This window comes from Anser anser (assembly GCF_964211835.1).
Source record: "Anser anser genome assembly, chromosome: 12".
Taxonomy (NCBI): Eukaryota; Metazoa; Chordata; class Aves; order Anseriformes; family Anatidae; genus Anser; species Anser anser.
Window position 1 is genome coordinate 21,523,409 of NC_139733.1, and position 26,567 is coordinate 21,549,975.

Consider the following 26,567-nt stretch of genomic DNA (forward strand, 5'->3'; position numbering starts at 1 on the left):
TGCATGCAGCAGTCTGTTCTTGGGGCCATCCTCCATCATATGGGAGCCAGCCGTCCCGAAGGCACTGGGGGCAGTGGTACTGGGTGGCTGCTTGGGACTGGGCTGGTGCAAGGCACTCCCTTAGGAGCCCTGCTGCTGCCCAAGACCCACAGGCCAGCACAAGGGGCTGAACCTGGGGTCCCTGCATGCCCCCGAGCTGCTGGGGGTGTTTTCCAGCCGCCTTTTGGAGCTGGGAGCTGCGCTAATGAAGAGGTGCTGCTAGGCGGCAATGAAACCTCCGAGCGGAGGCATGTCGAGAGCGAACCTGTGAGCAGCAATAAACGCGAATCCAACCTGCACTAATGTTAATTGTCATTCAGTTTATATCGATGTGCAGTTTATTAAACCATAAAGTAAGGCAGCAAGCACAGAGAGGAACTCTAGAGATAATTAAACATAATAAGGGTTTCACTTAATCCCTCAAAACCCAGGGGAGGCACAGTTAAGGCTGAGTACCCTGTTTGCACCGAAAGGCACGTTTTGCACAGTCATTTAAGAGCACTTCCCCGTACGATATTCCAGGACAGGGGGAAAGGTAGGTCCCACCTTCCGTTCCGCATACAATTTTTGCTTTTCTTTCTGCCTTTAAATCACTCTGCTCGTTAAGCCCGAACCCTGAGTTTTGAAGCAGCTCGTGGCTCATTATTTGCGTCGCAGAGACAACTGGAGACCCCATCAGCGACCCTGGGGAAGGTCCCAGCGCAGGACGGCTGCTGGTGGAGCGGCGGTGAGGGGGCTGCAAGGGGCACGGGTGGGAGCTTGCGGGCTCAGCTCCCTGCCCAAAACTCTCTCTTTTCTTGGACGAGGAGGGTCAGCGAGGGGATGAGAGGAGAGGGCGGACTGGGCAGATGGAGGGAGGCAGCTTGGGAAGAGTGAGCGCAATCACGGCGAAGCTGGCAGCGCTACCGGAGGCAGCCTCGGAGAAGCAGTGAGGTGCCCAGCACCGCACCGGGGGGACCCCCTGCTCCCCGGCTGCTGGCACCGGGACTGCATCGGGCAGCGCTCGGCCGGGGGGAGCCGCCCGGTGCCCGGCCGAGCCCCGGCGGCGGTGCTGCGGGGAGCGGGGCGGGAGAAGGGTTAAGGGCGGCCGCGCACCCGCCGCTCCTCCGCCCGCCCCCCGTGCACGGCGCAGGTTTGGGAGGTGGGGTTTGCGCCGAGCTGCCCGGCTCCCGGCCGCTGCCGCTCAATGCTGCGGCCGCGGGGCTGCTGCGGGAGCCGCGCACCTCGGGGCTCCGCGCACGGCGGGCAGGCGGCGACCACCGAGCCCGGCACAGCCCAGCACAGCCCGGCACAGCCCAGCATGCCCCCCGCCCCGGCCAGGTAAGCGCAGCTCTGCGCCGGGAGGAGGGAGGCAGGTTGGGGAGGTGGAAGTGAGATCAGGGATGAAGGAGAGAAGCGGCTGCGGGGTGCGATGCCGAGCGGCTCGGGCAGCGCCGCCGCCGGGGATGCTCCGCGGGGATGCGGGAGGAGAGCCGGGGTCGGGCAGAGCCGGCCCTGGGGGGGCTTGGGGGCGGCGGTGGGGAGCGTGGGGCTGGGGCCGGGGGGGTGTGCGCGGCTCTGCCGCCGGAGGGATGCTCCCTGGCAGGCTGGCAGAAATGCACGCATAACTTTTTGCTTGATGCAGCCAGCGTTCTCCTGCTCGAGTTTTCGCTTCTTTTGCTTTCTCCAGGCTGATGTTGCTTCCGTGTCGCGAGCAACATAATGCAGCATGTTGTTTTATTTATCCCAGACAGGAGTGACTTGCTCTCTAAACTACAAATTAAACGATGCTGCTTGCATAACAAGTGGAAATAGTTTGTATCTTACATACTAATTATCCATCACCTTTTAGACTAAGCAGGGGCTGGTTTCTGCGACGAGGGTTTAATAAAGCAGGCTGATGTCTTGCAGCAGCGCGTTCATTTCCTCTCGCTGGATTAATGTGGGCAAAGGATTAAGAGCCAGCATGTTGATTAGGCGCCCCGAGGTGCGGGGAAGACGGGGAACATTTGGCTGTGGAGAGGAGCCGGGTTTCGTCTTTGCTCTGGCGCATCCCCCTGTTTACGTGGCGCGGCTCGGGACCCTCGTCCTAGCAGGTCGATGGCTCCGCGGGGGCAGGGACCGCCGCGAGCCCCCGGCCGCCCGGTGCCGGAGCCTCCCCGTGCCCCCCGGCGGCCCCGAGCATCCCCGGCCGCCCCCCGCCGCGCTCCGGCCCCGCTCCGCCCGCAGCTGCGCCCCACGCGGCCGTGGGAAGCGGGGCCCCGCTGCTGCTCTCGGGGCCAGCCCGCTCCAGCCCCCTCCTGGAGCCCCTGCTGCTGCCTTCCCGGCCAGGACACTCATTTGGCTTCTTTGCTGGACCCGGCGAGCTCTTTTTTTTTACCCTGCGTTTGTAAGTCCCTGAAAACTGCTTAAATGGCTCTTGAATAATCCTTCAAAGTCACCTCCCCCCTTTAATCTAATACCAAAAGGACTTACTTTACACAGCTAATCCCTCTTTTACTCGCTGTACAGCCTCATTTAGGGGTGTGCACACTGCTAATTTTCCCAGAGCAGCCTGCTTTAGACAATGGCTTCTGCTGGGTGCAGCAACCTCTTCCTCGCCGTGCTCACTTCTGGGCTGAGCTAAATACGTCTGCCAGGGTTTTGCTTGATTTCGGGAGGTTTTTCATCAGCTCCCACCAAGTGAACTATCCTCTGGCAGGAAGCCACACCAAAAGCTTTGTGTGTCATTGTAAATAGCACCCATCCCGGGGCTCCCGGGGGGGCTCCTGCCCCGCGTGTTAGCCAGCCTGGGGGCGTACAGCGCCGTGTGCCTGCTGAGAGCTGGAGTCGAATGATCCTGGCAAAACTCGGGTGACTTGGGAATTTCCCCGTGCGTACCTGCTGCAGTGGAGCTGAGCTTTCTTCTAGTTCATCCACTGCTCCCGGAATTTTAAGCTTGTTCTGATCTACCTGCAGACGAGCTGTATGCACTGGATGCGAAGGACAGCAGAAGAGAAGCTTACCTTGCTTTACCTCACTTCTCCATTAGCATCCAAACACTGAGTAGGATGAAACGCTATTTCTTCCTAACCTGAACTGTACATGGCCGGTGCCCTGGTGCGTTATCCGTGATGTCTGGAGCCCCACAGCCCCTTGTCCGAGGTCCCCGTGGGTTGAGACGAGGGGCAGTGTGCCTTTGGTGTGCCCTGGGCAGCGGGAGGTGGCGGGTGCTGGCACGTCCCCGTCCTGGACCATAGGGATCCCTTTGGCAGCGGTGTGGCACAAGCCCTCTTGGATGGTCTGTGGACCTTCCTGTGGTGGCCGTAGGTGCATTTTGAGTGTTAATCCCTCCACTGTGTGTTTCCCTGAGTACCGATTTCCAGCACCAGCTGTGGAGTGTTTGTTCCAGAGGCAAAGGCAGTGGCACTGCAAGACAGCCAGGGGCTGGTGAGAGAACCCCCCTTGGCTCCCAAATCGCACCTCCTGCTGTACAGAGAAGTATTTCTCCTTGATATCCACATCTGATCCTCAGCCTTTACAGTTTGTGGGATTAACATTGCCTTGATTTAAAATACGTGTCTGTGATAACCTGTTGGGGACACCTATGAAAACAGGTGTCGTTCGTTGTCAAGCTCCTGTAGAATTTTGCCAAAGATGCAAAACTTTAGGATTTTTTTTTTGTGTTCTGGCACCAAGTAATTTATTTCCCTTGAATCGGGGAGTTGGCTTTGTCTGACAGTTCTGCTTAGTTGGCTTGATTTAAAAACAAACAAACAAAACCCACACCAGAGGTAGAGATGAGGCAGAGCCAGAGGGACGCCAGTCCCAGGATAGCCAGAGCAGAGCTTTTTCACTTTCTCTCGTGGTCTCCGAAAGCGGACCCTTCTGGGAGCGGCGCTGCCCCCAGAGGGCTCCGCACAGGTGGGGTCGGGGCAGCTCCCCCCAGCCCCCCCAGATCCTCCCCCCGACCACAGCCCCCAGCCCGGGCACCGCAGGAGAGGCTGCTCCTGCGTGCGGGTCCTCTGCTGCGTTTTGAAAGTTCATAAATCATCGCAGCTCTATTTTTAGCCAGGCTAGATTAGAGCAAGTCTGGGTTTTCTTCCCACACCTCCGTCCGTGGCCTAAAATGACCCAGTAATGTCCCTGTAAAAGCTGTTTTTGCGCTGCCTTTGATTTTGCTTGTGACCCGTCACTCAGACCTGTTCTTACACAGAGGACGGGCTTATTTCGAGCAGGGCTTGGTGCAACAGGTGGGAGTTTTCCTTCAAATGCAGAAATTGTGAGTCTGCTGCTTGCTGCATGAGTGATGCGCAGCCCCTGACAGGAAGGTAATCACAAACCCAGGGAAGTAACATGAATCACACGAAATCCACAAATGTCAACTCCGGAGCTCTAATCCAGGCGTGCTGCCAAGATTTAAACTTGCACACATCTTTACTGTTATCTGCTACAGTGGTTAATCAAATATAAATATGAATATCATGACAGTAGTGATTCATTCTTTTTATTATTAGCAAAGCAAATATATGATGATGCCATCCACCCAATTTAATGTTTCATGAGAATACACTATTCCCTGTCCCCTACAATCATCCACCCAAAATGCTGATATTAAAATAAAAACTCTTGTGTCAAATCTGCTTACAGTCTTAGCATAAACAAGGTTCGTGTTTCATTATGAGCTAAGACTAATATTTTCTGCACCAAACAGTGTTTCTAGTACTGTATGTGTTGTACTTGGGAAATAACTTCATTCTTTGCTTTTCCCTAGATACAAGCAGTCACTTTTTATCTTAATCTGTAGGATAAAAATCTGTTTCAGCATGACAGCAAGGAAAAGAAAGAGTTTTCTTTCTTTGAATTGCTGAGTTAAATCACTGAAAGTCAGACCTCCAGGACCAAGAGGGTCAAAGCATTTTAAAAACAATTAATCTAGTGTTGTAATCCATATTCATGATTCATATTTAGGAAGTTAAAGCATAAGGAGCAAATTTTGACTCTGCAATGTGATTTTTTTTTCCCCCTGTGATATCTAATCACAGCATAGCTGTATCAGCATGTGGACTTCAGTAAGGTAAGTGACACGCTTACCACTTAAAAAAAATGTGATGGGGACTCAAGGAAATAATCTACTACTATTATATTTTTTATATTGACTTTACAAGGATTTATTTAAAACTGTGTTAAACAACTATCAGTTTCAAAAATGTGCTTCTACAACACTTATTTCTTCTGTTAATCCTTCCATAAGCTCCCAGTTGATCAGCAGCTGATGCTCTGTTACTTGAAAGTTGGCTGGAGATGTCTCAGATATGGCCAAACATCTTTATTAATGAATAAATGTTTTGATATTTCCAGCACCAAGCTCTCCTAAAATGCATTGTGGGACTTTTGAAAATTTAACATTCCTGAGGAATGACTTCATATTTATTTGGGGAAAAAAAGGCAGTTGAGCAGAATCAGATCTCCATCAGGGCTACTAGAGTGGTACGGCGAGGGGTTTGAGCATCGACGTGCAAACAGAACACGAAAAAATTTTACCACTATGGTAAAATACCATCTTTTCTCCTTGCTTTTTCCAGAGGCTTTGAGCCAGGCTTCAGTGGGACTCATTGGACACACTTGTTATTAGCCATCTCATCTGGGCTTTTCCCACTCTTCTTTGCAGAGTAGCATGTGGCTGAAAGACCAACTGTTAGGCTTGGCTCTTTCCATTTTTTTTTTAAGTCAGTAAGCCAATATGCTGTGGTGTTCCTTCTCCCTTCACAAACCTTGCTCACCAGTAGCACGGCCCAAATTTGTGCCCTTCACACCTCCGCCAGTGTCCCTGACCAACGTGCTGGGGGTGGCAGGGGGCTGCACCCAGCAAAGGGACTTTGCTGCCGAGCTTCTGGGACCTGCTTCCCTACAGGGTCATGTACAGGACCAGTCTTGGACAAAAGATGTTATTGCAGTGGGCATTTGTAGCTGGTCAGGAGGCAAGTGAGTCCTGAGATGACTTGCTTCAAACTCCAGATTGGTTTTCTCTTCTCTAAACCATATCTGTGTAAGAACTTTGCAGGCCTCACACAAAATCTGTGTTTACAATTTCTTTACATAAATGTTTAGCCAATGAAGAGATGCAGTATTTAAACCCAATCTACATAAGGTTCAGCGGGTCATCTTAGTCAATTAGACTAAGAAAGGGAATAAATACCATACTTTGTGTTTGTAATGGAAAAACCTGTATTATGAATGGTAATTTAATTTTTGAGTACTGAATAGCAATAACCTATCAGTATGTTTTTAACAAAACAGTAAGTGCATGGTTTATTAAACTCGTATGCAGATAAGAGGGTATTATTTGGGAAGGCTCACAAACAACATCATACTCAAACAATTAAACACATTTCCATCTCTATGCTTCCAGTAATAGGAATGCGAAAACCCAACTAGCCATCTGTGAAAGTCAACAGGGTATTTAGTGACTGCTGCTTTCCCTGCTCATGGCTGTATGTTAATGGTTCTGATCTCCCATTTGCACTTATTTTTGGTGATAGCTGTAAAACCCTGAGCAGAGATCTTTTCCTAGTTTGATCCATAAACATGCTTTGGGCCATTTCCCCCTTTCTGGGCTTTGCTAATTAGTAGTCAGTAGAAAAACTGGATTCTGCTCCCAACCCTGAGCCAGGTTCTGTTACCTTAGCTGTTCTAGGTTTGTACCAGGTTTATGTCAATAACCTTTTACAGTCCAGTTTTGTACATTGGTGAAGAACACGTATTGGTGGGTCAATGGCAAAATAACCATTCCCTATGGCTTACTGCCATAAAGCTGAGCTGCTGTCAGGGAGGCTTTACACCGCCTGTTGACATCTGGGTTTCTGATACCATCAAGTGTGAATTACTTGCTGATGTGCTGCATCTTCTGCTCCTGGATCTTGGGTGGGACTACCACATTTTATAGAGCATACGTGTGGGGAACCTGTAGCTGGTGGGCTACAAACAATGCATAAATTCATTTCACGTGGTTTCTTTTCCATATTATTATTTGAATAACTGTACTTTGTGTTACTGGTGTGACCCACGAGATGTGTTTGAGAAGCATGTTCAGTGCTAAGCAGATGAGGGTGCTTCACCTCCTTACAGAGTACCGAATAGCTTTCATCAAATAATATTTTTTTTATCACTACTACCCTGCTCTTGTGAAATGGAGGCAAAAGCTCCGTGTCCTCGTCATGAATGAATGAATGAATCTTCTTGGTCTTTGTCCCCAGTCTTTTGAAAAAAGCTTCTGAACAGCACTCAACTCCAAGCTCTAAAAAGAGTTACTTAGCATAAGAGCAGAACATTTGCCTAAGAGGGTTTTAGTCCAAGAATGACTTTTCATATTTAATTGATCTGTATTGTTCAATTAGGGAGATGTATAATGCCCTCTGTTGTGCATGTATAGCTTGAAGGAGAAATGAATGAAGTATGAAGTACAGCAGAAGAGTAATTTCAGACAGAATCAGCTCTTAGCAGTGTACAACACTGGATTTCAGTTCAGGCCTTGATATGCATGAGTAAATATGAATTGTGTAAATACATCAGATTGGTGATTTCTCCATGCAATTTATTTGGGGTTAGATTTGTTCTTATTCTAGCCACATTTCAGTAACTTTTTTTTTTTTTTTTTCCACGTCTTAAACGTTTTCTGCTCAGAATAAATGGCCTATTGTATTTCACTGCATTTCACTTCACAAACAGCTCGCTGGGGCTTTCCTCCCCCCGGCCCCCCGCAGGACTGTGCCGCTGAGCGTGGCACAGCGGTGCCCACCCTGGGCTGAGCCCGATCCCGCGGGGGCAGCACTCAGCCCCCAGCCTCGTCGCCCTCATGCTCTCGCAGGTTTGGGGGGGGGATTTGGGGGGATTTAAGGGTGCTGCTGCCCCTCCCAGCTGCTGCAGGAGCCTGCGGCCCCCAGCACACAATTTCCCTGGTGTAATTTTCTCAGGATTCATAATTCTGCAGAATGCATACACGAGCGCATCGTTTTTCTTCTCGACTTGTTTCCTCCATCGGTGCCGTGATTCTTTATTAACCCACAGAGCCATTCTGCTCCGCAGTTTACCCTGGCTTTGCCCAGTGTTTTGTACTTGCTGCTATCTGTCTTCACTCACACAGCCCGATGCAGCAGGTCCTCTCACCCAGCACTGCCCTCCCTGCTCCTCCCCAGCTCCTTTGATTTCCACCCAAGATGATTGAGACCTCACGAGGCTTCCTCTGCTGGAGCCAGTGCAGTCAGACGTGCTGTAAGAAAGCGCCGATGATTCACGAGGGATGATTTTAAACTTGGCAGAAATCAGTGACCATGGGCGCTGAGTGCCCAGCTGGTATGGAGCGGCTGTCCCGGGAGGTGCACGGCGTCAGGGAGCTTTGTCAGTGTGCAGCTCTCCCCTGATGATTTGTAAGAAGGCTTTCTGGGGAAGTGCTCGTGTCTTAAGGATGCTCAGCATTAGCCTGGGCTTCCAGAAATCCACGTGGAAATCCACACTGCTTTGCCAGCTCTGCTTTCTCTGGGCATCTGTCGGTGGCAGGGTAAGGTGTGCGGGCAGGAGGGACAGGCACTGAGCATCCTTCCCTCTGACCTCTGCCTCCACAGCTCCCTCAGGTTCTTCCCCGCTAACCCTTCCGTATGCACCCTGTCATGCTCTTTTCATCCACAAGGTGACTTTCTGCTCCCAGCTCCTTCATTTGGGAGTGGTGGAAGATGCTTTAGGAAGCTACCCCTCTCTCCATGGAGTGACGTGCAGTGCTGAACTAAAACACTGCTGTCCCCCCTCTTGCATGCACGGAGCTGTGTGAGCAGGGCCGTGGTCATACACGCTGTTCTGTGTTTCTGCTTCAATTGCCACCTGGTTTTCGTGTTTTTTTGCCAGCACTTCCCACCATAAATATTAAAGGAACATATCACACATTTTCTTCATTTTACTAGGGAGGCAGAGATGGAAAAAGCAAATACGGTGCAATGCTAAGCACAAGGTTGGGTCCCTCCTGCAGAGCCACAGTCACGTGCTGGTTGGAGTGCGAGAATTGCTCAGGTGAATTCAGTGTTTGATGGATCTCTTGTAATTGCAGATGGAGGGAAAAACAGTAGTCAAATACATCTGAGAATGACGAGTGCAAAACAAGGATTGACTCGATATTTTCTCAAGTCAAGTGGAAAAAAGAAAGCCCAGTACGAGAAAGCTGAAAAGGTCAAACTAATTTGTACTTGGGTGATAATGGCTAATGCCACGACTGTTTATGAAGCTTGCAAAATCTTCCCAGTGTTAAGCACCGTGATGTATCTGTTGGTGATTTTTGAGAAATTAAAAATGAAGCATCACTTGTTCCACCCTCTGTATGCCTTAATCTGTTTTGGTTTAGGATTCCCTGGAAAAGTTACATGTTCTTTACAAATTAGTTGAGATTAAATTTATTTAGTTCTCTTGGCTTTGGTGTGCCGTGGCTGAAGGGAGATCTTTTTTAAACACGGAAGATTAATAGTTAGCTTGATGAGAATATGGCTGAAAACCTGCCCGTGTCTTGCTGCTTAGGCATTCCGGCTGGGTTCTGTTTGTTTATTTTGCTGCAGTCTTCTCTGTTTATTTACTAGGGAAAGTGGAAATTTTATATGCATGTACAGCTCCTGCTATTAAAATAGGAATAAGTGGTGAGCTCCTAATTCCCCACACTGCCTTCTGCTGCCTCAGTTATTTATGCAGATTTGCAGCTTCTTTGAGTGGCTACTGGAAACTGTGTGAATTTTCCTGGGATTCTGCTTTCTTTCCTGGGAGCAGCAGTGCTACCAAGCTGCTTCGTTTTCTAGGAGACAACATGGGACTGTACCGGGAGTCTCTCCTGCCTCGTGTACAGCACAAAGTGTCGGCTCCAGAGGAATTCATTTGCCAGGCTTATCGCCGAGACATTTAATATCTGGAATGATTTAGTATATCAAATCCTGGAGTTTGGGGCTGAATGTAGCTGCATTCGTCATTGTTGCAGAACCTTGACAGTGAACAAAAGGTGCTGCAGGGAACCATAACTCATGCAGCAAATTAATGGGTTCCTGGCTTTGCTTGCTCAGCTAAATGGAAGCTGGAAATGGTGTGGTCTCACCGGCTGAAGGTTTTCTGCAACAAGTGTGTGGGTTAGGGGGTTGTGTGTCCTTCATCCCTGGGACAGATACTGGAAGTGTTGCCCTCCTGACAACAGGCTGGGACTGGCGCTTCTTGGTTTTGAAGTACTTCTCTAGGAAGGATTTTAAAGGGAAAAACAAAACAAAACAAAAAAACCAAACTTGTTAGCTGTTATGGGAGCATGATGCATTTGTTTTAACAGAAATGTTTTTTTCAGTATCATCCACAGGCAAAAGAGAACTTGAAGCCACAAGACCCGCATGCCAGTAATACTTACAATATTATTAGATAGCATCACTGGGCGTTTTGCCACTGGGAAGGGGTATGTAGTGTGAGGAGATATTTGATCACCTTCAGATGTAGGGTTCTCTGAGTCTGGGCTACTGCAAGTGAGGTTTGTCCATGTCTGAATTTACGCAGGCTATTTTAAAGCGTAAATCTTTCTCCTGATCCTCAGTAGCAGTCACATCTTAGAGGTATTGGAACTTACCTGGCCATAGGGGTCTGCAGCTCCATGTCTTCCTGGCCCTGATTTTTGAGCTTACCTCTTTTTTCTAATTCTGACACCCTTAAGAGGAGATGAATCCAATTCCAGCAAAGGTTTTTTTTTTGGTTGGTTTCAATCCTGTTTCTTTCCTTTGAAGAGCAGCTTTCAAGGTCAGTATTTTTCAAGAGTGTAAGTATAAAGTCCAACCATACCGCATGATCGCAGCGTCTCTTCTGCTTTTCTACTTCAATCTCCTGGACCACTGAAGTTAGAACCTGTATAGGCAAAGCCTGCCTCTAATAGCTCAGGAATACCTTCTCTCAGTTTGTTCAGTCCCGTGTAAGTGAGAGCTGGCAGCCTTTGGCCAATCTCAGCGTGTATGAACAGAGTCCTTACAGTAGATTAAGTGATACATCACAGCTCCTGGGCAAACATTACACGAAGGAACCCAATCTGCAGCAGCCAGCATAAATGGAGAGCAGTGCAATGTTTGTATTGCTGTTTATTTAATTACTTCAGATTTGTTTCTCTGTAAACACTTGCCTGACCAGCCATGCCTCTGAGTTTCCTCCTGAGCAGTCTGTGCTCAGAAGGAGATCAGAAGGTACTTGGAGAAACCAGACATCTGCAGGCTCTGTTGCCTCTTTGCTTTGGGAGAGGAAAGCCATGGGAATTAGAGAGAAGGTGGAAAAAGGGGGCATAGCATAGGGCATAGCAGGAAAACTTCACAAGGCCAGGAAAAAAGTCTTCCTTTTGATTCTTCTTCTATCCTCTACTTTCGTCCTTGTGTCACATCCTGTTGCGGTGGCTCCTTTCACATGATGGCTCCACTCACATGGTGGCTCATGCAATGTCACTCACGCAGTTAGTGGTAGCTAACATCCCTTAGAAAACTGAGTTATGGGTGCTCCTCTGGCAGCACAATTCAGGGAAGACGCCTTGCTTCGCAAGAGGAAGGACTGACAGCAGTTAGCTGGACCAGCCCGCTGGGATCTTCTGCCATCCTCTGGGAGCCTCCTCCTTGCTGCCAGGGGGAAGTGGTTGCCTCTTCTGCCTGAAGAAGGCAGCGAGCACACGTTTCCACATAGCGCATCTGTTCATGTCACTGTATGAATAGTCTTGGAGAGGCCATGTGGTTCACTGGGCTGGGGACACCAAGCCCCTTGCCTACCCCTGCAAGGACACTGAGCACCAAACCTCAGTGCTCCCCAGCTGGGCGTTCCACCAGACAGCCCGTGCCCAACGCGATGTATTGTGTATTTTCGCTGAAATATTTTTTGCACCGTGAAAAAACTCCAAGAGGAAAATCCTTCAAATCACATTTTAAAAGCATTTAATGTGGCACTGGAGCATTCTGCAAATTAAAGCCAGCCCTGGGACCAAACCCTCAGCTATTAGGCTGCTGTTTTTTTTCTCCTTTGCTTTCTGATGTCAGGAAGTTCTGAGATTTGTGGTGTAAGTGCACAGCTCTGTGAGCCAGCTAATGCTTGCAGTCATTTTTGGCATATTCAGAGACAGCAAGGCTACTTCTGATAGCCTGCTTGCTATCAGCACCCACTGTATCGCAAAACCATTTTATTATGATGATTATTATTGTATTTTAGAACCATTACCTAAAATATGGAATCAGTGCCCCTAGAAAAGTGGATTATCCTTTCCTGGGTAGCTAATTTTATTTCACTCAAGAAAATTTGATTCATATTTCTGAAACATTGCCACTAAACAGCTTTCTAAGCAGAGTTGCAGTGCAAGACCAAATTAGATTCGTGTAGGGAGAAGGGAAATATTGTTGTTGCAAGTGTCCAAAGGGGTTGAAATGAAAATAATCTTATAGATCAAACTTAAATTGAGTTCAGATATTACAGAGATAACACAGTTCTGTACCTAGAAAATCCATCTGTCAAAAATAAAGTTCAGGGTCACATTTTAAAATGGCACTTCTGGTCCTGGATCCTTTAGCTTCTCTCTCAGGCAGACCCGAGATGGCAGCCCCATACATTGCAGGGGCACAGAGCTTGCGAAGCAGTTAAAGCTGCAGGAGTCTGTTAAAAAAATAAAGAAGCAAATAAAAAGTTAGGGACGATGTGGTAGGGAGCCTCTGGGTGAGGATTAAAGGGATGTAAAGCAGATGTTGTCATGGATGTCTGCTAAGGACAAATCCAATAATGGGCTGTGTGGGAATGGCACAAAGCTGTGCCAGGGGAGGCCCAAGCTAGATACTAGGAAACATTTCTTAACCATGAGGGTAGTGAAAGAATGGGACAGGCCTCCTAGCGATGTGGTTGATGCCCCATGCCTGTCAGTGTTCAAGAGGCATTTGGATAATGTCCTTAATAAAATGCTTTAATTTTTGGTTATCCTTGAAGTGGACAGGCGGTTGGACTTGATGATTGCAAATCCTTTCCAACTGAACTATGGTGTGAGTCTGCGAAAACACCTTGTGAAGTTCTGCAGGGTGAAGTGGGAGTAATTTGTATCAAACTGAGGAACTTACTTGACCTTTATTACCAGAGACTCTGAATAGGCCTAAAATTTCAGGTCTTTAATTATCCATGTGGCAGTCTCGTGGGCTGCCAGCGTGCTGGTTTATTAGAGGTGAAGAACGGAGACACGCATTTGGAGATGGTCAGAGACACAGAGATATTTAGGCACTTCAGTTTCTGAGAAGGTCTATCCGAACTCATTGAATTTGGGGCTAGAGGGCTATTCAAAACAATACATTTATGGTAGAGGAGAAATTTTCACACTGAGTTCTTGTCCCCCATGGCATGCATCATAAGTCAGTCTCATGCTTAAAACAGACTTAGTTTTTTTTTGCACCTGTATTTTAGCTGTGGATCAGTCCTTCCCTAGCCTTGTTGATTTCTGGGCATTGAAATAGTCAGGGTAAAAGGTCTCTCTGAATACTTGCTCTAAAACAAAAAGTACCTAGAATTGACAATGTGTTTTTGAAAATGTAACCAAGTACAAGTATGATTTAACTAGCTAAAACATTTTGAGTAGACATAAGCATTCATATAGGAGAACCTGATAATACCTATACTAATGTAATGCTGTCCATTACCATTGTATAAAATGTAAAATATTGTATAATATTTGAATCCAACTGCAGAGAATCCTTTATAACTATACTGACAATATCTAATTTTAGTAGCTATTTAAGTTCTGTAGAACAGATGAATGCATTTCTCCTTTGCGATTCACTTCTAAGATGGTATGTATCATCCGCACTTCTATTTTTATATATGTATTATGTTTTTATACATATTATCTATATAACTCCTTTTCCTGAACTCATAGACCAGTATCCTGAATCCCTGCTGAAAAGGCCCGGGGGCTGCCTGTGGCCGTGTGCCGGTGCCGCAGCTCAGCCGCCCTGGGGTGCAGCCCATGGGCACCCCTCCCCAGGCACTCGTTAGCCCACCTCCGCACCCCGAGCCCAGCTCTGGCCCCCATGGTCACTGGTGGACGTGGCTGAGCTCGGGGGCACCGCCAGGGTGGCTGGAACCATGCCCTGAGCAGCCCGGTGTGAATTCAGCCTCACTGGCTCCCATCACCCTTCCCGCACGGCGAGAACGACTGTGTGCTTTTGGCCAAAAATGCCGATTTGTGCATGTTCTTTTCCAGACACTTCGCGGGCTGAGCCTCTGGCTGGAAGGCTCTGGCTTTGAGACTGCAGTGAAATTAAGCGTGTACCTAAGCCCTGACAGGATCAGGACCAAACACTTTAAATAATTGATGGACTGCTTCATTTCTTTAGCCTTTCTAAAGTAAACTGAGTTTCAGATGAACATGAGCTGACTTAGATGTTTGGTTGGGAAGAAAAAAAAGCCCCCTGAATTGCACTGATTTCCCACAGGATTAACTTGGGAGCAGGAAAAATAACTTCTTCAGCTTCATCCTTCTTCTTTCCCTCATGCTAACCAAGCATCTTTTTTTTTTTTTTCTTTCCCTAAAGTCCTTTTCTAGGATTAAAAAAAAAAAAAAAAAAAGGCACTTTTAAATTAAATGTAACATCTGAAAATAGGAAGGAGAAAGTTGGGATAAGTGTTTATGAACCAAGTTGGCCATCTATTCCAAGGATATTGTGGTTTTGCAAAGTATATTTCTGTATAATTTTTGTAAATTTTTATAAATTAATAACACAACTAGAATAGATGTGTTTCCCATCACACCTGGCAGCGTGAGAGAGATTGCAAAAGCAAAAGAATTCAAAGTTACTGACCCAAATATTATGTCGGCTGAAAAGAAAAGGAGAATGGAGGCCAATAAACGTAAATAGCAGAAGGAGAAGCAGATAATGAGCATGCATGTTTTGACTGCTAAATGCTGCTGTGGTCTTGTAGGCTAGTTTGTAGGAAGGATGTCATTTGTACAGGCAGGATGTGAAAGAAAGTGGAATTAGTTTGTTGAAAAACAAACAGGAAATGTGTGTCCATTTTGGATGGCTCCTCATATTCCACTCTCTGCAAATGGCTAAATATATTAGCTGAAAATAGAAGCATGGCAGAAAGAGCAGTTACGCTGGGCTTCGGGGAGAGGAAGTTGCACTAAGAAAAAGATGTGTACTAGTCCATAGAAGTGTTACTTCTTGTAAACTTCCCTCTGAGCAATTTCTATCTCCAGTGGAAAATATCAGTGAAGTAGGACACCTCTGAGAATTAATTTATAACACCATTTATATTTGCTAATGGTAAAACATACCAAATTATTAAAAATTCTAAAACCTGCATGGATAGGGTGGCTCGTAGCAGAACATAAGCTTTGATCCAAAATGTTTTTTCCCTCTCTTCTTTTAATCCTTTTACTCTTTGAGTCATATTATGTGTTGAAACACTTTTTTTGTCCTTTTCTGAATGTGAACATGTTTAGAACTCATAAAATTGCCTTTGAGGTGACCTTCACGGCTTTAGGATAGAGTGTTGGTAATATGAGTGGGCTGGGCTCCTGATCTGGGTGAGCATTTCGGATGTGATAGCACCTTGACTCAGACACCCGTTATCACTGGTCACGGTTAAGTTTCATGAAGTCTGAAATACCTTCCTCGTGTTAGCGACACTCCTGGCAAATATAAAAGCACTGCAAAGGTTTTTTTAAAGACCAATATTTACTGCTGAAAGGGCATCCTGCCGCCGCCAACCCATTCATTATCCTCTTCACGAAGGAAAAGGCGATTCAGCCTTCTGCTGCCAAGGTTCCTCCGTCCCTTCATCTCCTCCGCCTGTGTCACTCGCTCCCTTTGCTTCTGAACCTTAGCATTTGGTATTCCAGATGTTGGGTTTGATCCATCCATCACCTGTCAGTAGCTTGTCAGAGCCCCTGGACACGTCCACATGTATTTTGTGTACAGCTCCTGCCAGAGCAGAGGGATGTTGTGCAGGGAGGCTGGGCACACCACGAAGTCGATCTATTTTGGCTTTATTTCAGCTCCTCTTCAGGTTAGCCCTTTTCAATACTTTCCCCCAAAACAGAACCTGAGGACTTGTAATGGATAATTCCTGATTTGTGAGGAGTTTGAGGGTTTACTTGTATGGAAAACAAGGCATGGTTTACTACAAATGCACCTATTTAGATTCTGTCATCTGCTACAAAAATAAAAAGGAGGGTAAAACTTTGCCTATTGTGTTTCTTCAGCTGAACTTGATACTAGTGCTTAGAGAGGGGTTTCCATGGTGAAAGTAGAAAAAATCAAATTTGAAAACTGCTTTCTTTTGTGTATTTGCTGCTATTGTTTTTAATGGTCACTGTTCTGCATGTTTAACAGTCATTATCCACACCTTCTAGCTTGTGAATACATTTACATATTTTAAATCAACATTAGCAGAGAAAAAAATCTGTGATTTGCCCAAGGCTGCTTATGATTTTTTTATTTTTTAATGCTGAAATGCTCAGAATGTCCTCCAGTGGGATCTGTCAGAAGGGTCTCTTCTGGCACACAGCTTTGCTTACTTGGTAACTTTGTGCATTGATTCCTTATATCACCTGCTTTTTTGCTTAGGTGATATTTCATTTCTGTTCCCTTTTCTATTACAAAAGTACAAAGCGAAAACCTAGTTGCAGTTACTTGCTTTATTCTTTCTGTTTTTTTTTATACATTGGTGCCTCATGTGGTGTATTCCTTGCCTGTTTACCAAGCACTTTTTTGCTATTTCTTTTCTTGAACAGAAAGAGTCTGGCTTGGAAGCAGCAAACTTTCCACACATTATTCTGAGCCCCACCTGTAGCCTCGTCATGTATCCGGGGTGCAGATTTCCAGCACCCCCTTCTGCATCTCTCCTCAGGATGGGACTGTGCTGCTGCTCCGGCTGCAGCCAGCGCTGCGCGTGTCCCTGGGGTGTGACACGGGGACACTTGTGCACGGCCGCAGGTGGGGAGCCCTCAGATCTGCTAGCACAGCCCCGATCCTGGCAGCAATTGTGCCAGCTTCTTGCTTTTTGCCTTGTTGCATTTTAGTCAAATGCTGAAATCAGGCTTTTGTTCCATCTCAAGTCATTAATTAGTCCAGTTTCCATTTTAAATTTGACTCGAGCTTGCTCAAAATTTGCCAGCCCTGCCAAAGTGTTGACATGTGTTTTACCAGATATTGGTTACAAAAGTCTTTCAAAATAATTTTCAGGAAAAAAAAAATAATCTAAGTACGGTGAACAAAACACTGAAAGTAGTCTTTTGTGGCCCTGAATATCAGGTTGTGTTGATGAATAATGGAGAAGGTGTTCAGGTTTATAAAAGAGGATTCAAGATTATTACTCATTTTGCATAGCTTCTTTGCCAGACTTTTAGTGCAGGGAGATACTCAACATCCCACAAAACAGTGAAATCTGGAGGTAAGGAGACGTTGCGTTACATGAATAAATACCTGAACTTCTGACTGACCCCAGACCTTGCTGAGCAATATGTTGCTCTTTTTGGTAGGCTCAAGTCACCGAAGAGAAATTTGCAGATTTTATCCAGTACACACAGCAACTTTCTCTGCTTGCATCTTTATTATTTGTCCGGAAGAGTTTATGAAAATTAAGAAAGTAAACGCTATCTGTTACAGCCTTAAGTACAATCTCACAGCGGTGCCATCGTCTGAGCCTGTTTGGCTGGGTGCTCGAGCTCCTCCAGCTCTGGCAAAACGCAGGGGTCGCGGCCGCCCTCGTTCGGGGCTGTCCCTGGAAATTACTGTAGCTGGTGTCTGACAGATCCTAAAGCATTACCTGGTGAAATATTGCCTTTTAATATACATTTCCATGCGATTTAACAAATAGATTTCTTCAGCTTAATGCAGAAAAGAAGCTAAATGAGTCAGTAAATGCTAATGTGTCCACGTTCTTCCCAGATAACTAGTTGCCTTTGGGACAGTATCAATAAGTGGCATTTATGTGATATTATGAATGTGTTAATTATGTGTAGACAAAATAATGAGTAAGCAAAGGTCAAGGATAAATCCAATTTTCCCAGAAATACACATCAAAGAGCTTCTAATATTTAGGTCATTAGCATTATTGAATATTCAGTGTCATTTAAATTATGTGCATTTTTTCCATTGCTTATATTTTCAGTCCCGGAGATACTGGGCAACTTAAAGGGCTGTGCAAATGTTTTGTAGCAAAATTCAGCACAACTTCAGCAGTAACTGGACTCTATTTTCTGCATACATTGGTTAACTGCCAGGTTGAATTTGGGATTGATTTCTTGTTTGAGATGTAACTTTGAGATATTCTTTTTTTCTAAATTTGAAATGAAGGAAATGAAACTGTGGCCATGCTGGCTATTAAACTGCTGAACTTTGAAACTCAGTGTAAATCAAAACAAAACAAAAAGCTCTTGAGACCTTAAATGCCCAGCTCTGCCCTAGTTCATTGGGATGTTCATTATCAGTGCACTTTTAAAAAGCGATGCTGTTAGCATGCTGGAGATTTCAGGCTTTGCTTTTTACTAGCAAGCCATAAGTATAAATATCTATTTGGCAGGGACCTTTCTGAAATCCAGTGTTTTCTGAGGCAGGAGGAAATCCTGGCTGATCAATACAGCCATTAATTAGAAGGAAAGGTCCAGTCATGATTTTTACTTCTAAACTTTTACATATTGACAGTTGGCAAAGCAGTTAAGAAGTCAATAAGGATCTGAAAGTTACTGTACTGTTGGGTTGCTCACTCAAAAATAGCAATTAGGCTTCCTCTGTCTCCCAGGACCTCCTCTCGCTGGTGTCTGGAAGCATCCCGCAGCTGAACAAGATGCTGTTCATATATGAAATATTCATGTTCTGACATCAAAACATGTTGCATATTATTTCAGTATGGTAGGCTGAAATTAGATTCACATTTTATTTTTCTTATAAATGCCTGTCAGTGTTGCTAAATCAGTTTGTCTTTGCAGTCTTGAAATCGTGTCAGTCTGAATTTCCTTCATGTGCATACTGTTTTGGGCAAAGACACATGACTTCTGTACTCAAGATGGAGCATCTTTAAATAAATGTGAAAACCTCCTGGGAATTAAGTAGATTAGAAAAAAAAAAAAAAATCTTTGGGGGGCCAGCTTTCAGAGTGACAGATAAATACCTAAATGCTGATGGATTGGGATCTTTGCTCCCCACAGTGTCCAAATACCGTACATATGGTACACTACCCAGTATTTGGTGGTTGTTGGGTATATATCAAGGAACTCTGGAATCTAGCACTGGTGAGAGTAGAGAGGAGCTTCAAGTTCCCAATTCCATGGGTTCTTCTACACCGTTAAGGAAGGATCAGGTGATTCTAGCAGCCCTGCAAGTGGCAGTGGATGTTGCAGGTGCTTGGTCCATAGAGCGCAGGCATCCTTCAGACGTCTGTGGGTCCGAGAGAAAATGAGGGCAGAGGTTTGTCAGCCCCTGCCTGAGAGCTGTCTGCGTGGCCACAAACCCTAGTGAGCAGTGGTGCTGGTCTGCTGAGGACCACTCAGACATGCGAAAGCATCTGACAAGGCTGTGACCTGGTCCTTTAAGTCAGTAGGCAGGGGAATTAATTCAGTGTTAACTTCCATGGCACTGTAGTGCTGCATTCATGCATAAATAATCTCAGTTTTGCAGTGCTAAAAAAGCAGTTTTAGTCCTCAGTCTATGACACATTTGCTTGGGAAATACCCCATCTGGGAAGCTATGCATGCTTGAATACATCTCTTACTTTCTTCACTGCCTCCTGTCTCTGTGCTACCCAGCCTGTGCTGGCACCTCACGAGGCCTTTGCCTGTGTCCGGTGACCTGGCAGAGCTGCTGGCTGTGCGGTTCAAGGAGAAAAAGTTCTCCTCAGAAGCCACTTTTTTTTTCTTTCTTTCTTTCTTTTTTTTTTTTTTTTCCAATTAAACCCAGTTTTTTCCAAACATTTACAAGGTTTGTTTGGTCCTGCCACAGACGAAGTGCCTGGTTCCCAACACTGGCTTTTTGCAATTGCCTCCTAATAATTGTCACCCCCCATGAGAGATGTCCCTGCCTGGCTTTGCTTTTGCAGCTGGCTCTGTGGCAGACAAACTCTGACAAAAAAAGTTAACCTTCCTCCTTTTCTGCTCCACCCTTAGTGCACTGCTGAAGTTTTTAACACAAAAGTGCCACTCTTTTGTGATTTTCCTGGATTTCCCTTGGTCTTTTAACATAATCCATTTTGATGACTACCAGTAGATTTTGTGAATTGTGGGCATATACTTTGTTGATGTTACCGTTTTCATTCAACTGAATGTAATCCAGTTGCGTGTAGCAACTGCGTTATAAATCCTTCAGACTACTCTCAGCAACACCGCATGTGATCTCCAGGTCTGGGGAGAGAAACAGAGGCTGAGGGCTGGCCAGAGGCAGCACGAGCCCTGCGAGGTGTTTGCTCTGCTGCAGGGTTTGTTAGGCGCTGCACCGAGTCCCGCACCCCGCACGCCCAACTGCTCTCACAATTCATCTCCCGCTGTACGCCGTGATACCTTTTCAAGCTCCCTGAAGTGTGCGTGTGCCTCCTTGGCGTGCTCCTAGTTGTTTTCAAGGACCTGCTTTTAAGATAAAATCACACCTGCAAAGCTCTAACCTCGACAAAAACTCCATATTGCTCTTTTTGAAAAGTGAGGCTCTCGTGATGAGCTTCTGCATTTTCCATTACGAAAGACTTTCCAAAAGATTTTTTGAATGATTTCTTGATAGCTGGCAATCTCCTGAATCATTTCTTATACAGAAATTGTTCTTAAAGGTGTTTTGTTCTGGTCACAACTGCCACCAAGCTTGGCTTGTCACAATTACCAGCCTACAGCTTGGAGAGCAGCGGAGTCTGTAGGACTGGCCCGAGGGGCTGCCGTTGCATTTCTTCTTCCGAAATGGTGGGCAGGTCGCCTCCTTTTTCTGTGCCTCTCTATTTTCCTGCCTGCCTTTGTGTCTTTTGTCTGTTCCTTTGGGGTCTGATAGTCTTTGAGCTTGAACAATGCATCTGATCGACAGCGGGCCCTGTTTTAATCCAATGATAAATAGTTAATTTTGGAGGTTTAGGTTGACAGCAAGCCACCTTGGAGTGTCACGCTGTGAGACTTTGGTTTCCTTCTATAATCAGATAAGGAACAGATATTTCCTGTAAATCCTCCCCTAGTGTTCAAGTCATACCATTAGAGCATTAAGTCAGATACATGACACCCAATTTCAGAGTAATTCCTGAGGAAAAAGCACATTATATTTTTTTAATGGGCTTCCCAGGACTTATTTTGTTTCTTCCTGATGAATATGAATTCCAGCAAGTTCATCTGAATTCTGACCTTCAAATACACAAATGCTTTTTTAGAGCAAGACTGTGGTCTTTAAAATTATTCAGTCTGTATGAATGTCTTCCTCTCATCCCTAAAAAACCCGTTAGAGTACAAGAATAGAAGTGTTGTGTGTGTTCCTAAAATTCATCTGTGTTCTTACGCTGAACTACCTGCGTCTTGTAGAAATACTGTTCTTGTCAGCCTGGCCACTACTGACCTTTTCTTTCCAAATGGCTTTATTTGGATCGTATGCTGCATACAATATAGTCACTTCTCCTCATTTTCTTTTCTTCTGATTGCCAAGTAACGCCAAGCAGATCGGAGAAACTCCTTGTACTGTACTGTGTGGTTTGCTATAACAGTCTTTCACAAGCACCTTGGTTGAATAAATATCCATTGAATAACTGGAGAAGATATTTGTATTTTTTTTATTTTGATTTATGTTCTATCCTCCTATCTCTGCATCTTCAAGAGTAATTGCCAGTTTTCACCTCCTACAGAGAAAATATAATAGAGCTGAAGAATAAGTAAAATGTGCTCTGTTTCATTCTATTCTGTTTGCAAGGGAGCCTTTATATGCATACACTAATAATTTGCAAACTGAAAATCATAACCTCATTCTCAGCTGGACTTGCAGTAAAAAGCTACTCACATGCTTCCTGGGTTTCATTTCCTCGTGAAGCTTGCCAACTGGAGACCTGTACATATGGCCCATTCCCCTTTATGATATCAGTCAGTCCGACTCCGGTGTAGTAAAGGTATCCCAAATGAATATGAAGGTTGGAGCCAGTATGTTCCCTATTATAGACATCATATTCCCATGCACCGCTGATCTGATAGCAGCCAGAGTGTATGTCATGCATTTTAATGATGCTGCCAGTACAGCGTCTCTTGGAGGATTACCGCGCGGTCTCCCTGTGATGGGTGGCGAGTCCTTTCTGTCGTCTGATACAGGATGCTGTTAGGGGTGACTGCAGCGTGAAATATCTCTGCGTGCTGGCAAAATACTGCATTATATTCGAGAACACTTTTGAAGCTGCGGCTGTCATTGCTCTTCGGGGACCTTTTCTTAATCTGAACAATAATAAGGTCAGTTTGGTGCAGCACGATTTTTCCATCAATTAGTTCAGTCATACTTCTAACAAGCCATATATAATCACGCATGTTTAACCCGCAGGTTACGTGGCCTTGCTCGTTCTGTGACCTACAGATCACAGAGCTGCTAATCTATTATTTTGTAAGCGAAGAATGTAATAGAGATTTTGAGTGGAATTATCCTGGCTGTCACACGTTCAGGCCCCTACTTTAGCTACTAACTGAACCACAGAAAACGGACTTTTCACCTACGTGGGCCACCATGCTTTGGTCTTCTCCTGTCCCTCTTGACAGGTCTTCTTCCTGACCCCTTAAGGAAATGAAACCAGAAGTACACTTTGCTTGTGAGCGCTCTTGGGCCTTGCCTTTCCATATTAGCACAAACCAAGCTCCAGGTGACCTAGTACTCTGCTCACAACAGGTTTGTCCTCGACTTTCTCCCTTCCTGCAGTCACAAACACTGGGAGATCTCACTGCATGCTCTGGGTGTCTCACTTGCTACAGCCATCTGCGGTGAACAAGTCAGGCAAGCTGCCCTCTCCTTGCCTCCCGTGTCTGTGGGGAGACATAGGCTTAGGGGTTTGAGGTGGACAAATTCTGCCTCAAACACCTACTGGTGTGCTGCTTATTCCCTTCAGTATTCAGATGGATGGTAGAAGGTGTCACTCAAGTTGCTTCTTCGGAGAAAGCCTCCTTAAAAAGGCCCTTTCCCAGAAATTGAAGCTTTTTTGCATATTTGTATACCTATGCCTTATGTACTAGGAGATCTGGAAAGGGACCCCTTTCAACAGAAAATACCTTTAATACCTTTTCAAAATTTACGTGACAGAAATTCTATTTCCCTGGATAACATGAAGTTTTAGACTATTTTGAAAGCAAACTAAGCAGTTGGTAGGGGCAAAAAAATGATCCAGAAGCAGATTAATCCAAAAGTGCCTAATTTGATAACACCAGTGTAGATTGAACGACTGCTTCACTTTCTGCTAAGCATTGCAGTGCAAATACTAATGTAACTATTACACTGTTATGCTAGTAAGGTAAATGAACCTGTATAGGTAGATCAGTAAATGTACCGCGGTGGGGTGAGAATCTGCAGTGCAAATTTTGCAGGTTCTCCATTTGAGCTTAGTTCAGTTATCTGTAGCACCACGATACACCAGGATTTGGCTTGCAACAGTGAGATGTAAGAGCTGTGATGTGGGGGAAAAAATTCACATCCTAGGAAGTATTTTCAAAGTTATTGGGGCATTTGGCTTGGATTTATAAATTATTTTAGAGGAAAAAAAGTGTTACGCAATTATCACCTGAAAATAACAAGTTTTCTCACAACAAAAATCTAATTTAGAGAGAACTGAGGCAATGGCTTCTAGTAATTTTTCTGGCACCATTTTTATCTTTATTGAGAAAATAATAAAAATTCAGCCATTTGGACTACCAAACTGTCCTTTTTTTTTATTTTTTGCCATTTGGGCTACCAATTTTTTTTTCTTTTTTCTTTTTTTTTTTCCAATGTACAAATGTGCAGTTGTAGTTTTCATCAGTGCATGCCTTAACTATCCTAGGAGGAATTCGTTATTTCTGTTGGCACAGCATGGTGTACTTTCTTTCCCCTCCCATTTGAAATAAGTTTCTTGCTATTTGCAGGATGAAGTTTGAAAGACTTTAATCATACAATGAAACAGAAAGTGTCATAAGCCAGAAGGCAAAAAATCTCAACTCTCACAAACTGATGCTGAAAGTTACTTTGAGTGGTTGAGGTTGGTCATGATGTTTTGAGTGCTTGCACTGAGGCCAGGTTACTGTCATGTCACTGCCTGATTTGACACTGATGAAGTGTTAAATTATCTGTCTGAGATGTAACCTTCAGATTGGGGACTTTTAAGCAAAACTGTCCCACAAACTCAGCTACATCTCAAAATCCCTTCAGTCATTATAGCAGGGCTGAAACTGAGACTTAATTCAAGGCTGCTGTGTGCACGCAAGCAGCTACACCCAACCTACTTGATGCATCACGTAACCCCAGATCAGCAAAACACAGATCCAGAATGAGTAATAAAACCTATGCTCAACACAGGCACTAATACAAGAAGAAATAAATATAATTACAAGGTCAATGTAGCTAAATTGGTATCCTCACTGTATTATAAGAAAGTAATGAGAACCACCTTCAGTTTCAAACAGAAGTCAATAGAAAATCAACAAACTGATACTGCAGACATCCTTTTTCTAGCAGGAACCAGGGACAACATGCAGATGCTCTAGGATAACACAAGTACACACACAGAGGCATGCACAATCTTTAAGAAAAGGACAAACAAATTCCAGTAAGCAGCAAAAACACCCACTGCTGTTATTTTATGAATTGATGGTAAATTTGCCTTCTGCATGTTGGTGAAATAATGAAAAAATCCCAGGATTTTGAAGGCGTAAAATTGCAGGCAATTTGTGTTTATAGCTGTAGACGGCCACACAAGTGAAACTAAATTGAGTGCCGGATGGAGCTAAGGGAGAGGGAATCAGAAATGCAAGAGAAAGATAAGGTTGTAGAAATTTCTCTCTCCAAAGCTAATCAGAACTAAGTATCCTATTGCCAGCAGCATGGTGAACGTTTCAGATAACAGATAATGATGGAAATTATGTAGGATAATTATGTCGCAAAGAACAGCAAAGGTTGTACGTGCTGACTTACAGAATTGTCACCTACGTCCTCCCTTTGTCACCCCAGAGTGGGGTACCCGCTGCCCCATGTCGTGCACAATGTTACCCTATTGGGAAAAAAATGGCTCGGTGATTAACTGCGTGTAATACCTAACATCTAACATAGTATTCAAAATGTAATCGTTCTAATTTGCAATTGTAAATCTCCTGTTATCAATTAATTTACATTGTACAAGTAACCATCTGATTATCTTTATGCGTTGTTGTATTTACACTGCAATTTAATTGTAAGTAATTAGCATGTAATTGCATATAGTTATTTATACCTTGTAAAGAAAGTGATGTATTTGTATGTAGTAAAAATAATTGCAGTTGGGGGCATTTTCTGCAAAGCTTTTGACTTTTCTTCCTTTTCAATGTGTCTAACAGTTTCTATGGCCAAAATTTCACTTGTCTAGACAAAGTTGGGTGGGTTAGGTTAGCTATCTGCAAGCCGAGGCATGCAAAATTGCATTTGGCTTTTGGCCTGTATTCATTTTCCATTTTACAATATTTTCCCTATCTCCCAGTACTAACTTGCTCCTCCTCCTTAAAAAGGGAACTTGTAAGGAGAGAGTGTCACGTCTGTCGAACAGAAATCCCGTGAGGAAGCAGTGAGACAGTGACCTCCGTTCCTGGCATGGATGAATGCTTTCCATGGAGCAGCTATAACAAAAAATATTACCCTATTACAGTAATACCTACTAAAGGTATACTTTATGAATGGCATGAAGGGCAACGGAGGCTTTCACGTCCAGTACTTGTGATGGTAATTTTATTCCCCTTGCTACTTTCCTCGCTTCTCCATCACCCCACTGACGGTCACTCTGATGTCAGACTTCAAGGCCACGGCCTGTTCCTGCCGTCACATCCCCCAGCCTACAGTACTCATCCTTTGAAAGAAATATTCTGTTTTCTAAGAAATACTGTAACAGAGGATCTCTGTTACAGGGGCCTTTGTCCGCCTGGCATGTAATGGAAGGGAAACCTTGGGTCTAACAGCTCTGTGACAAGTCTGTGCTTCATTATGCATCCTGCAAGGTGCCTTGGGGGACAAAGGAGATGTCTGACGCTGCTGGGGCGGCCCCGTGCTGCTGCTCGCTCCAGACCTGCTCATCAGCATTCACGTTTCTCTAATCTGAAGATGTGTGAGATATTTAGGATTCACAAAGTAGCTTTGAGTGGCACGAAGGACGGTGTTATCTCGTGGGATGGTCTATCTGCTCTTGGGCAGGAGCTGCTGGGTGCCTTGGTAATGACGGGCTTTTCTCTGCCCGGCGGGTCGGACCCCTGACTTTCATAAAGGATCTTAGTTATGCTCAAGGGACAGTATCTTTTCACTACTCAGTGCTGCTTCTGCATTTAACAAAATAGCTCCCAGCCGTGTTGCTGTCAGATTTACACCATCTGGCAACATTATGCG

General features: G+C 45.1%; 1 protein-coding gene across 2 annotated transcripts in view; it reads left to right on the forward strand.

Annotated features, from left to right (window-relative positions):
• The first annotated feature begins 1,163 nt into the window (after positions 1-1,163).
• Positions 1,164-26,567, forward strand: part of LOC310880372 (contactin-4) — a 300,385-nt gene continuing 274,981 nt past the window's right edge. For both annotated transcript variants that reach the window (XM_083796070.1, XM_083796077.1), the window contains exon 1: positions 1,164-1,359. The gene's annotated coding sequence lies outside the window, so the exon portion shown is untranslated. The remainder of the gene's footprint in view (positions 1,360-26,567) is intronic.